The sequence below is a fragment of the Haliaeetus leucocephalus genome, unplaced genomic scaffold (genome assembly GCF_000737465.1).
Source record: "Haliaeetus leucocephalus isolate CR32 unplaced genomic scaffold, Haliaeetus_leucocephalus-4.0 Scaffold526, whole genome shotgun sequence".
NCBI lineage: Eukaryota > Metazoa > Chordata > Aves > Accipitriformes > Accipitridae > Haliaeetus > Haliaeetus leucocephalus.
Genome location: NW_010972962.1, coordinates 3325461 through 3338868, shown reverse-complemented (window position 1 = coordinate 3338868; position 13408 = coordinate 3325461).

Below are 13408 nucleotides of genomic sequence, written 5' to 3'. Positions count from 1 at the left end.
TATTAGTTTCTTCTTTTTATATTCTATTAAACCGTTCTTATCTCAGCCCAAAAGTTTTACTTCTTTTTTCCCCGATTTTCTCCCCCATCCCACTGGGGGGGGGGGGAGTGAGTGAGCGGCTGCGTGGTGCTTAGTTTCTGGCTGGGGTTAAACCACGACAATTTCCAAGCTTATGTCTCCAGCTACTAAACTCTTTGAAACAGAGAATTGCGTGTATGTGGAACAGTATCTAAAGCATCTGGCACTATAATAAATCATAATATTAATAGTGTATAAATATGAAAATTGCATTATGCAAAAAATTTAAAACACAGTGGATTAAAATGTAAATATATAGGTGGGGCTCCTAGCATTGAAAGTGATTTCTCTGTCCAGTGAAATACTATAAATGATATAGGTAAAGAATTCCAGTTCATTAATCTTACTTTTTGATCTTCTTGAGTGAAATTCACCCCAGGGTTTCATTTGGTCTCTGCTGAAGCCATACTATAAATCACATGATGTATAGCACACAAAGATAATTATTTTCCTACGGTTTAGGCTAAGTATTCCACTGCCATGTTGCCATTTTTAAGCTTTTTTTTTTCTTCTGTGGCATTATAAATTGCAATGCTTGCATACACTTTGTACCTGTTAGAGGGAACTGTTAAAAAAAATGGATTCTAGGTGCCAAAATAGCAGGGAGCGCCGGCAGCTGCTTTGAGACCTCTGCATTAGCGAGCCTGCGTGTGGATAGCCCATTTCCTTCGTGGCTGCGGCTGGAGGAGTGAGCGCCGCACAGCCTTTCACAGCTCCTCAGGGAAGGGCAAGCTATTGCGTAGGGACTGACCTTCCTGTCAGCCTCTGAGACACCATAAACCAAAACTGGTGGAGTACTGGACTTAAACAGTTTCTTCTCAGCCAAGATCACACCCTTCTGGAGATTGCTTTGTCCCAGCACAGAAGTGTGAGCTGCTGCAGTAATTCTGCCATGAATGAGAGCCTTTCTTTTGAGTCATATACTTTTGTTTCCAGTCTACGGTGTCTTGGCTTACTACTGTGCTGGGGATTATCCCTGCAAAAAGCCAGAGCCTGGAAAATGAGCCATTTTCAGCAGCTATGAAACTAGATTTTTTAAAAGTGTTTCCCTTTTTATAGATATATATATACATATAAATATATGTATAAAAAATTGGTTTCACTACAGTGAAACTAAGTAAATTATTGTAATAATAAAAATAATATAATAACATATTTTAGTACTATAATGTAATAGTAAAATGTAGTACCAATAATATTATTGTTAATATTATCATCAGTAGTAGTAGCATAACACTCTTATAGTTAAAGCTTCATTTTTCTGGGTGCTGGTCAAACATCATGAATTAAACCATCTTTTTTCCAAGCAGCAAAAGCCCCAACCTTACAGGAAACTCTATGCAGACAAATCTCAACTGAGCACAGAGGGGTCCTCAGCAGCTCGGGGAAATGACCCGGCAGTGGCTGTAGCAGGACTGGCATCCAAGTAAGGGCCACAGGAGAACTGTTGAGGAAGAAAAGGTGGGAACCATTACGTATGTACGAGGAGACGTTTATATCAACAGTCTGGATTCAGTTCTCTCCTCTCCTACCCTCAAAATCCTACCAAAACCACCACAGGTGGCAGCAATCGTACAGTTAAAGTTTATGGCAGAATTTGGCGCAGACTTTCTGTTTCTCCATTCCACTGGACTGGAGTCCCTCAAAAGTCTGATCAACTAATTCATAAATGCCTTGTGTAGTTATATTGTCCTGTATTAATGTAAGTGAGATAATATATTGCTATTACTTCATAAGATCTAATACAAAGTTAATGAAAAAAGAAATCCTTGGCAATGCAGAAGCTGTGAAACTATACACATTTAAAAGAAAATACTGTAAGAGCAGCTCTGAACTGTTTAATGTTTTTAAAAAATTCCTCCAGTCCTGGAGGGTCTCTGGAATTTCTTTCATACTGGAGCACTCCAAAACATTGCATGTCACACACCGGAGACTAGGCTGAAATTGTGTCCTTTGCTCATCCTTTTAATGCCTTACTCTTGAGTGTCCCGTGGTTGTACTTTTTTCATCAGGCCCCCTAAAAGAGGATTGTCAATAGCACAAACAGATCTACCTCTGACTACATCAAACGTTATGTTTCAGCCTTTCTTCATCAGAACCAGACTCTTCAGGTTCTATATTAAAGCTTGAAATGCTGTGCCCTGGCTTGCACATATTAGCCCTCCCTCCTCCCCAGCTGCCTTCTAGTAGCATGTCAGGCTTGAGGCTCTGTTAATGCTCATTTAACTCACTATGGGCTACCAAAATCCTTAAAAAGCACCATTCTGCAAGAGTATGAAGTTTATACAGATGTATCAGACTGAGCGGGGCAACCGGGTTGAAATGTGCCAGCAGAGAGAGCAGAGTTCATACCCGTGAAGAATTTGTTTTTCTTCCTTTCCCAGATTTGTTTCAAGGATATGGATACCTTAAGGGGTGGCCCAGAAGAGACAAGTCACTAGGATATGCAATTTAAAAAAGGGAAAGAAGGGAAATCTTCATGGAAAAGCCAAATGGAAATAAGAAGGAAAGATGAACAGAGCAAGACCACAGGGCAGGGAGAGTGAGGCTGCAGGAAAGACATGAGGAAAACCTGAGGTTGGAAAGACTATGGAAGCAGGAAGAATGGCCATGCTGTAGTAGGCACAGAACAGTCAAACTAAACTTCTGGAGCTATTACTGCCCCAACTGTTTCCCCTGAAATGAGAGCCAGCTTAAACAATCTGGCCTGAAAAACTGCAGCAGGTCAGCAGCTGAGTCACAAACTGGTCTTTCTTGCTTCAGGATAAGGATTCATGACACAAAGGTGGAGTCATTGGTATATCTTCATCCATCCAAATCCAATCTGATGCTGTAAATCTGCCCAAAATCTAGTCTAGCAGCTGCACTGAGGGAGGATAAAAAAGATTCTGCCTTTTTCAGGATGAAAATGAACTTAGCAGAATTAGCTATCTCATGTGAAAAGAAACCCTGCTTGCCAGAGTCACATTATTTAAAGCTTTTGATTGACCTGAGAGACTTCCTAAACTTTCTTTCCTGTGCCTCCCACTCCCCACACTATAAGAGTCTATTTTATTTTTAGATGTATCATGACAATAAATTCAAAACTCCTGGATCTCTCGGCTCACTCTTCATAGCTGGCGCCTCATTTGAGTAATGGGTCATGAAGTTGACATTCCTCCAGTGATGTATTGCTTGCTAGAGTGGCACTGACCAGGAAAGGCAGGTCAAATAGTCTTTTAATTTAATCTTTTACAGCTAGAGATGAGAATGCTATAAAAAAATGCAAAAGAGGATATCCATGTGATACTCTCGCTGGGGACAGTATCCATGGGGGAGAGAGAGAGACAACATCAGGAGCCATGGAGAGCTATATCTCAGGAAACATGGCTTATTTTGGGGACGAGCCAAAGCCAAAATAACAAGTGAGAGGGAAATGACGGAGAGGTTCTGGGGAATTTTTCACTAGCTGACTACCTTCTGTTTAAAAGTTTGGCTCCAACTTCTTTTTAGGTGGCTTCATCCAGAATACCCTTCACAGCAGACGAAAACTGTTACTTCTGGGAAGTTAAAGCTGAGTATATTAAACTTGGTTTTCTGCCTCTGATTTTGATTAATAGTGTTTCTTAATATATGTGTTGTTCCTGTTAGGCCATTACTCCTGGTGGCATGGTCCTGAAGTTTCTTAGATTGCTGCAATTTATTACACAGTTTATTAAAGTTTAGTGTGTCCTCTTAACTTCATGAGGAACTCTGAGTCCACACAAACAAAAACATTAAACAAAATAGTGAATTGTTTAGCAAGCCACTACCACTTTGCATAGGATTATGACGAGATGTTAACCAATTAAGCAGCCAAATTCAGGGTGACATGATTTGTTTTTATCAGTTTCCACTCCACTCGATGGAGTAAAGTTTGTCCGATGCAATTCTATTTGTTATACAATTTGAGTAGACATTTCCCAAACCAAAGAACAGAAAGTGCTCATTTGCAAAGATCTGAATCCCTTTTCTCATCATTGCTTTGCCATTTTACTATTCCCCAGGCTGCATACAAGATATGTCCTTGGTTTTTTAGCTTCTTCTAGCTTTTCAGTCTTTTTGTCTCTCTTTCACTGAAACACAAAGTTTTGTAAAGCCATCATCAGGAAACCCATACGCCAATGCTTGTCTTGAATGAGCAGAGACACGTGTGCTTGTACTTGCTAAGGATACTGCTATAGTTTCAGCAATCTGATTCCAGAAAGGAGATTAATAGTTCTGACAACTGTCATTGATGAAGGGCCATGTTTTTGCTCAATCCATAATAGTACTTTTTGTTGTTGTTTCAGCCCCACATATTGTTTATGCTGATCCATCTCTTCATGCAGAAAACCAAATGTCTATATTTCATCTTTGCTGAACTCACCCCATAGCATTTTAAAGTCAAGGAAGAATTTCTGACACTGCTATTCATTCATCACTGACACTGGAAAATTATGAGATATTATCAGATTGCCTCAAGAAAGAAAAATGTTTATATTTGACTTCTCATTTCTTGACCCTCTGAGGTTATTTGCTTCATATTTTCAACTTTTACCCACATCCTGGAAGGCTAGCAAGTCAGTCTATTTAATGGAAGCTTAGATTCTCATGAACTTCCCTTATTCCAGCAGCTAGGGCACAATAAAAAAAACAAGTATCACAAGACTTTGTGATAAAATTGAAAAACTTGGCAGCACTTTTGCCTCCTGCTGATTAGCTCTTTACTTCATGAGTAATCTGATATAAACCAATGGAGTAAATCACCAGTAGATAGTATTCACTGTGAGTAAAGCTGGCAGAAACATGTCCTGTTTGAAACAAAACACGCTGAAGAAAGCTCCCAACCTGGTAGTCTTGGTTATAGGATATACACTGTCTAAAATGAATGCACATATATACACACACATTTATCTATATACACACATATACCTACACTGTTAAAAATACTGTGCCAGGTTCCAAACTAAATAGAACTGCTTGGGTTATGGTTCCAGTATGACCACGCCGTGTTAAATAAAACACCAAGTGATTATTTCTCTGTTAATCTTAAATCAAGTGAACTGCATCTGTATGAAAAGAAAGGAACTTTTTTATGGCTTGCCTCTTAAATGCCAAGCTGCCACAGAAAAAGCACAACTGTGTGATCACAAGATGATACACAACTTGAATTGACACACATATACCAGGTTGGCTAGAGGAAGCATTGCTTGCATCTTATAACTACAAACCCCTGGTTTTTGGAGCATTTAGGTTTCTTGGTTGTATAGATTCCTTGATGTATAATAAACACATGTGGCAGCCTCTCCTCTAGACAGGACACCTGAAAAACCTCTTTCTCTCTTCTACTTGATTACTGATTTTTGACACTACTTGTAAGAACTTAATTGCCTTTTAAACTCCAGCTGCCTTTATCAAATTTACTTAAAATCAGCTAGCATTGTAAAAAAGATTATTCTGGGGACACAGAGTGTGACTGCAAAATAAGAAAAAAAAGGCATTTATTCAGCTAATAGACATAATTCTGGCTTATTTCTGTATTCTATCACAAATCCCCATGAGAAGCACTAGCTGGCATTTGTAAATGGCAGCTGCTGCCTATGAGCTAGCGCAATCAATCTTCATGCTACTGCAGCTATCCACATAAGAATAATCAGTAACTGTGAGTCAACAGGCTGAAATATGTACCATTTATTCCTATCCACTTAGAATTATCAAAATAACAGCTCACCAAAGCAGAAAAGAAGGCAGTAGCTTATTTTTGTGTCATATATAATACGAGTACAATAGTTTAATACAGGGCATTTACAAAGTCTTACCTTACACATTTATCTCACTTTATTGATTTGATATATTCAGAGACAAATTAAACCAATCCAATAGACAATATCGCATTAATGTCTTAGTCATTCTGAACTTTGATATCAACAGCACTCTGGAAAAACAGTGATTTATAAACTGATATTTGGTTCCAAACATATGATCTTATTTATCAGTAAAGATTGGAGTATGAATTCCCCAGAGCATTTATACTACTGACTATAGGACAAAGTTCTGCTAAATGATATTATTGCCATCACTGGTAACATATTTAAGGATAGGATTTTTACATGTATATAGATTTAAAGAAGATACCTTTCTATTGGGGATAAAAAAAAAGCAAAATAAATAGATGATAGAATCCTTACCCATCACAAGACTATATTGTTTTGTCAGGAAAAATTGAGGAATAGTCCTAAAACTGAAAAGTTCCTATGTAGATTTGAAAAGCTGAATCAATCCAAACCTTTACCCAAGTACCACAGAGGACCCATATTCAATTTTGAATGTTACGTCTATGTTCTGGCAGTTACATGTGCCAATGAATCACAAATTGACTACTATTCATACTAGATAAAGTAGTATTTTCTTTAATTTAGATGTCCTGAATGAATTGCATCTGAGTTCAGTTGGATGCATTGTTATGTTTATACATGGTAGGGCAAAGAAGAAAGAAATGGATAGCTACTCTTCTCATTGACATTCATTATTTTGTTTTTTAAAATCACATCTGAGTCTCACTTAAGCCAGTCTTTTTCAACTCATGGGCTGTGGATAAAGGGATTCATGGACTACTTGGTAAAAAGTCTGCAGAAGGTAACTGCAAAAAACAACATCAATGGCTCTTCTGAAAATGGGTTCCCGTCCCTCATGCTGAAAAGGACTGACCACGCATCTGGTAAACATATGCTTATTTTAAGCACATAAGAAGCCCACAAGTTTGAATGTGGGCACTCCAAAGCTTAAATTTAAGAAAGTATATTTTGCCTGATATTTTGTTAACCTTGTCTTTTGGATGTCAAATGCCCATAGTCAAAGTAATCATTCATGTGAATCTTCACATAACTTTGACTGGTTTTGTCATTCTTCTCCAGGTGCTTTCTATGCATAGTATGTTAATTTATATTGAGGCATCCAAAACTGAACTGTGGTGGAAATGTATCATTCATAGTTTTCTATTAAATCATTATTACAGTGAGATATTACTTCTGTAAAGTATTTCTCTAATCTTCTCTTTGTTAGTTTATTTTGAAAAGACATATTCATTAAGCTGCAATACTCACAATGATTCATATCTGTTTCCTCAGGGAACCATGTTAGATCAAAGTCCATTACGATAATGAGAAGTTTATTATATTTTCTAACACATACTACTTTTCATTAGAGCTGCCAGAATGCTGATAAATGGATGGAAGAATGAATGCTTTGGGTGAGTACAACTATTTCTAGGAGTGTCTAATGGTCCTCTTTAGTTGTTACCAATCCAGAACCATTTGTCAACAAATTGCATGAAATCTCTTTTCCCAAAATAATTTAAATAATAAACAGCAGCCCAACATGTTTTCTTATTGCTCTTTCCATTTAAAATTGACTATTTACTATGAATTCCAAGCATCCTATATGTTGACAGCATGACTTGCTATTTATTTTATTTCAAAGCTTCTCACAAAAGGTCTTGTCAGAAGCCTTTTGAAATTCCACGTAAATTATGTTTGAAAGATACATTTCAAGTCTTACTTTATGCACTTTTTCAAGGAATTCTTGAAAGATAGAGCAGCACAATTTGCCCTTACAGAAGCCGTGTCAGTTGGTCCTTATCATATTATGCTTATCTTAATGTGTAATCTAGTCTTGAAGTAGATTCCATTTGAGGTCTTATCTTTCCCAACTAGAGCAGATTAAAGACGAAAGTCTTTGTTCATTGAAGTGCCATGACTTTCTTGCTCTCAAACCCTTGGAATTCAGAGACAGAGCCCCGCAAGACCACTGTCTGGCAAAAGGTTTTATGCACTTGCTTAACACTGAGCACAAACAGTCTCACTGCAGTTAGCAGCCCTCTCTCTTGCTTAAAATTACATGTGTGATCAAATACCTTCCAAGCTGTATTGGGCAAGTGAAAAACCTGAACCTTGGGTGAAGAAAAACAGCAGAATGCAACTATCTCAGGCAATTAGCACTTTTTTGCCCCTTTCAATATAGTTTTCATAAATCATACACAACGCTCATTCAGAAGCTTTCTCTTTTAAATACCTATTTCATTAGTTCTACCTTCCTCAAACACAGTTCTGTCATGCCTAAGGAACTACCAAATGTTTCCAAAAGAAGCACATGATGAGAACGTTTCTTGGTGAGAAAAATGAAAAGAAAACACGTGCCTGACTTTTCCAAAGCCTGTTAGGAGTTCTGTCTAAATTTCTGTTTTCCTCACATGTACAGCTTTGAAAAGAACCCTACCCCTAACACCAAACTGACAGAATTAGCCCTTTCGACATTTTTCCAGCGACTAGTGGAAAATATGCCCTCTCTACTCCACCTTCTGCTATATCTCTTACTGTGACGTTATTTAGTTTCGCTGTGTTAGCATCCAATGCAAGTCATTTTTGCTGCGTGTAACTGGGTCTTTTAGCTGTTGTAAAGCCTTTGAAGTTTCCTCTTTCTGCAAAGAGGTCAACGCGGTCTTTCTTTTGCCCTTTCAAAAGGACCTTTCATTCATTCCTGTGTTTGGTCAAGTTGTTGTGGGTTCTGCTCTGGCCTGGCATCACGAGTCCCCCCTATACAAGCAATTGCTGCTTTCGTTGCTACTGCTGTTTGTACTCCTTATTGCTTCTTTCATTTATCTTCGCTGACACACCAAAGGAAAGAGGGGGTTGAAAGGGGAGAATTTGGCTGTAAGCTAAATTGATTGCATGTTATATTTCATGGAAGTCTGGCAGGAAGATTTGAGTGATCTCAAGAGTTTCAGGAATATTTTCATTCCTATTGTGCAAATCAATCAAAGCGCAGCTCAGACCGGGCTGTCCGCCCCCCAGCAGCCCATAGCAGAGCTTGCTGCATTGTCAACAAAGGTTTGAATAGAACAAAAGTCTCCCAAGTGGACACTGCATTCACTTGATGGGGTCACATATTACCCAACATTTAATAAAACTCACATGAATTTGAAAGGGATTCCCAGATAGATCAATGACTGGAAAAGTAGTAAATTTAACTGGGAGAAGCGATGCCCTAAAATCAAAGTGATGCTGTTACATGTGGCAGTTACTCTTCTGTTCAGACATTAAGTATCATAGGTGTCTTGGGACTATTAGAATGAATTCTTGCCAAATAAACATATCTACCATTTTCCTGTGATGCTTCCAGCCACCCTGGATCTGTCATGGAGGAATTCATTTAGAGTGGGCTGCTTTTTCCCAAGCCTTCATCCGCAACACCAGCTGACCAGGCTGGTTTGGACCCTCTGCAGCTTTACATGCTTCTCTGTGGCAGGAGCATAAACCTGGCAGAGCTAACAGCTTCAGAAATGGTAAGGCTCACGCAACAGCTAAGCAATTGCCCCCCTAAGTGCTCGGGCAGAGATGTCTCCAGCAGATCACACTCCTGCCCTTTGTGCCAGAGCACTGTCTTAACCTTTTCTGAAAAACAGAACAACCACTGCCATGCCCCTCTCATCCTGCCTTTTCCTTTTAAGCCCAGGAGATCCCCAGGCTCTGCTGCAAGTTATAGCTACTCTGCTAAGCTAGTCTTCCACTAGGCCATGATAAAAAGGTGATCTTAGTATTCCTGATTGCTGCTAAAGTAACAAACTCTTAAATTCTGGCACAACATGTGAGATTTTAATTTCATGCCTGAAAAGAGAGAGTGAGAAATAATGACTCGGCATTCCTTCTTAGCAAATGCATGGCCTTAGGCTATCTAAAGAACATAAGACCATATGATGATGTGTCACTGTTCAAAAATTCAAAAGGAATCCAAAGGAGTGCTTTGTGCTTGTTCCTCCTACCTTATCTGGTTTACCACTAGCTTTGGCAATCACTGTCACAAGTGAGAGCTGAGGGAATGCTGAGTCTGGAGTCATCACTCAGCTAACAAGTTAGTGTTTCTGCAAGATACACAGCAACTTGCTGACTGCCAGCACCTTATTTTGGACACAAGTCAGACTAGAAAGAGGGAACGGATGCAAGAGCTTGCAAAAACCTGTGGCTCTGGGCAGGCCTCCTTTCTGCAAAAAACTTCATGTACCCAGTTCGGGTTTTGAAGGGCAAAGCTTGTAATCCTATTTGCCAGAATCTCTTACATTTGGGGGTCATATTAATCATCCCTCTCTGCAGCATGCCACAAAATATACCATTTGTTTGGAGTGTTTGCTTTTTAGTTACTCATTTTCTCAGTACAAATGTATGTCCAATTAACATATTTAGGTACAATTTTAAATCAATATAAATATGGAATATGGGGAACATAAAGATCAGAAGAAAATCCCTGAAAAGGGACCGATAGGGACATACTTTGAGTATAAGAATTATTTTCATACTGCTTTCTTCTTTGTCTTTAAAGAGCAATCATTTATTTTTAGTAAAATATTCAGGATTAAGTTTTCCAGCTGGCTGCCCAAATCTTTTCCACCAATGCCATGTTTCTGCAGCCAGAAGAGCAATAGTGTACAAAATGTGCCCGTTGTTATGCAGTTACTCTGTAGAGTAATTTCATCTGGACAGTTCAGAAACCCAAATTTTGGCTTTATTGGAAATGCTGAGTTCTTCAGAAGAGTTTAGGGATTGACTCCTGCTAAATATAGGTGACAGTTATTGTCTGGCTGCAATAATCACTTCAAAAATCTCAGCCCGAAAAGCCCATGTGACAGCTATCAGTTCAAGGATCCAGGAGAAAAAAAGTATTCTTGCTGGGACTTTGCAGAGGCAGTCAGAAAACCACAGTTAAGAAATATTGAAAAACAGAACAAAACTTTACCATCTTGGAAAGTGAGTAGTCTGACGCCCAGCCAGTGTATTTCATAAACACTGAACAAAACGACATCTTTGAGCAGCATGCATTTTTCCAATACAAAGCCCACACACCACCACAGGGCAGCCCTGTTTGAAGCTACCCAATCCAGCCCAGCCGTGAGCATTAACACTATAAAAGAAAACACTGTCACCTGGCACGCTTCTGCATTCCAGCAAGGATGTTAACAGTTGAATCCATGGATGCTAAGCTAAACGTTGTTACTAACCAAAAGTAAATAATCTGCCTAAAGCGCACAGCTGTTTTCAAGCTCTTGGATCTATAGATAGAAGAATAGGTACATGGGATATACTTTTACTATTAACCGCAGAGTTAATTGTTCGGTTCTCTGCCTGCACCATCAGTTATCAAACCAACTTTGTTGACTAGTACTGAATGAGGTGTTACGTACCAGAGTTCAAAACAGAGGTATGCTGATAAGAAAAAATGTGTGCTTAAAGCTCATCTGCTCTTGAAAAACTTCAGAGCATAAGGTAAATACTTTCGCTGTGTCTTAAAAGCAACTTATGAAAGAAATAAGCAAATAAATACTGAACAGATGATGATTAAAAAAAAGTACTGATATTGCTATCAATGCATTGTAAAATATTTAAACCTGTTTCTGATTATCTTACGTGCTTTCCATTTAGCATGTAACAAACCCTCTTGAGTCTGATTAAACGTAAGCTAAAATTAAATACTTCCTATTTCCATCAAATACTATTCTGATTTGCGTTGTTTTGTTCCTTGGTTAGTTTGGTAAAGGAGGTTGGTGGAGAGTTTTAAATCTGTTCTCTCCACCAGCTGGCACAGCCACCGGGGGCAGGAGCAGGGCGAGGGAGCGCAGGAAGGGGGGAGCGGAGGCGGCGGCAGGGGGGGGATGCACACCACATCCTGGGGTGCAAAACCCCACAGGAAAAAATTACCTTCAGCCTCAGGCAGGGCTGCAGCAGGCCCATAAGACTTTGTTTGGTGAAATTTGCCTCCTTTCTCAATACATGCAAGTCGGTCACATCTCAGTCCACTTAATCAGATACGCTTTTAATTTTTGGCTGGAGTCACTGATAAGTGCGTTTGGGTTGGGCTGCTTAGAAGAGATTGGCCAAGAGGCCTCGGATCAATTTGGCTCTGTTTCTGCACTGAATGTGTGAATTAATACATCCGGAAGGAATCATTTCATGTTTACATTGAAATGTGTTTCCTCACGTTTTCCAGTAATCCACTTTCTGCAAATATTTGAGCTGGTAAAGTCTGAGCACACAAACATTATGGAAAGCAAACACCAAATAGCTGTGAGCCAAATAAATGAGTTTAAAATCCAGGGAGGACGTGCAGAATTTGATCGGTACCACTACCTATAACTCCTGAGAAAAAGAGATCTCAGTTCCTCTTGCTGAATGCATGCTATCTGGTATAATTAACTAAGAAGTTGCTGGATCAAGGATTTGAGCCCCAAGCCTGGGATATACTGTAAGGGGTGAGCAGTGAGGAATATTTCTGTCTACTTAAGCTTGGGCTTAGCCTGCAGTGCAACTGTAGTCTCACTGGGCTTTTGCGTGTAGGTGCTGTGCTGAATCAAGAACTGTGCAATTATAAAATATCATTATACAATCATTTAAATGTGGATAATCTAAAGTAGGCCTCCAGCATTTGGTGGTTCCCACACTTTTCCCTTTCTTTTTTTAAACTTCATCGATTTATTTACTTTCTACTCGAATTCTGGAATGTAATACCAGCTGGAAAACCAGGCACGCACAAAACAGCATTGTGGGGCTTCCAGCCAGGTCCAGCACTGCCCTGGGAAATGCTGGGGCACTTTGACTTTGCCTGGTATCAGGAGGCACTCAGCACCTAGCATGACTGGCCAATGTAAATGAATGCTGGCGGAAGACTGATACACTGGGATTAAAGGTGACACATAATTGGTCCATATGACTTTTGTTGATAATAATTGCAGGTAACTGGCTGCATTCTGCTAATCCAAATGACTGTCACTGTGCGCTGAGGGCATATGTTATCTGCAAAGGTCTCATATTTCATTTCAAACAAGCAGTTATCCATTAATAAACCAGAAAGCGATTACATTAACGTGCTCTCTGCCAAGACGGCCTCGCAACACACGTGCAGAGCTTTTTTGCCAGTGCTTCCCCGCTGAGCAGCACTGCCCCTGTGCCTCCCCTCTGCAGCACAGCCAGGCACGGGAGGGCTCCCAGGGAATGATAGAAACGCCTGAGTAATTCACTGCGGGAAAATGCAACAAGTAAATGCTTGAACTGTGTTGTCCAGTGAAAAGGAAACAAGACCATCTTGTGGTGGGAGAAGGGGCATGAAAAGATGTTAATCGCATGAGCAGTAATCTCTTTGGCTGTTGAGTGTGCCACACTTGGGCTTTGTTTGCCTTGACTTATCTGGCTTACTTATCCCAATCTGTGTGATCATGGAGGTGGTGGAGGGCCTCTTTAAGTGTGCACGAGACCAGCTACCAGAGAAGGGCAATGAAACATTAAGGAGG